The sequence below is a fragment of the Arachis ipaensis genome, chromosome B03, assembly GCF_000816755.2.
Source record: "Arachis ipaensis cultivar K30076 chromosome B03, Araip1.1, whole genome shotgun sequence".
NCBI lineage: Eukaryota > Viridiplantae > Streptophyta > Magnoliopsida > Fabales > Fabaceae > Arachis > Arachis ipaensis.
Window position 1 is genome coordinate 37,518,716 of NC_029787.2, and position 922 is coordinate 37,519,637.

The following is a 922-nucleotide window of genomic DNA, read 5'->3' on the forward strand; positions in this document are numbered from 1 at the left end:
AAAGAAAAAGTTTCTACTACACCAAGATCAAAGGTGATTTGATGGTTGATTAAATTTTGTTTTAATTAGCAAAATATGTTTGCAGTGTACACATAAAAAAAAGTAGGAATGGATCTTTTTATATTTTTTCTCTCAATTATTTAATAAAATATGATATTTTATTATTTAATATTTTTTTATATATTTTTTTGGATTAATAGTCAAATTAGTCTTTGAAAGATAAGATATTCTTTAAATTTATCTCTAAAATATTTTTTTAATTAAATTGGTCATTCAAATATTACAAATTAATCATATTTGTCATCCAATCACTCCATTAACAATTTTCTTCAAAGATTGATGTTGTAAAACATTAATTGATAACATATCTAATACCTGATATGTCTAATTGCATATTGACCAAATATGTTTATGAAAATTTATTAATTTAGTCATTTTTTTCAATTACAAAAATCATATTTCCAATATAACCTAGTGACTAAATTGATAGATTTTCATAAATATATTTAGTCAACGTTCAATTGAACATGTTATGTGTCATGTATGCTATCAGTTAACATTTCACATCATCAATCGTTGATGAAAATTGTGAGTGGAGTAATTGAAGGATAGATATGATTAATTCGTAATCTTTGAAGGACCAATTTGATTGAAAAAATCTTTTAGGGACAAATTTAAAAAATGACTTATCTTTTAGAAACTAATTTTACTATTAACTCTTTTTTTTGTTCATGTTGAAATTTTCTCAGCCCAAATATTATCTATGTTAAATCGTTAAGAAAGGAAATACTTGAATGCGGAAGCGTACATGAATTCATAAACATGAATCATACGCAATCTTAGAGCAATTAACGCCACAAACCTCAGCGTGAGATAACAGAACAATAACGAAAGGGCTTTCAAATTGAAACGCTTACCGAAC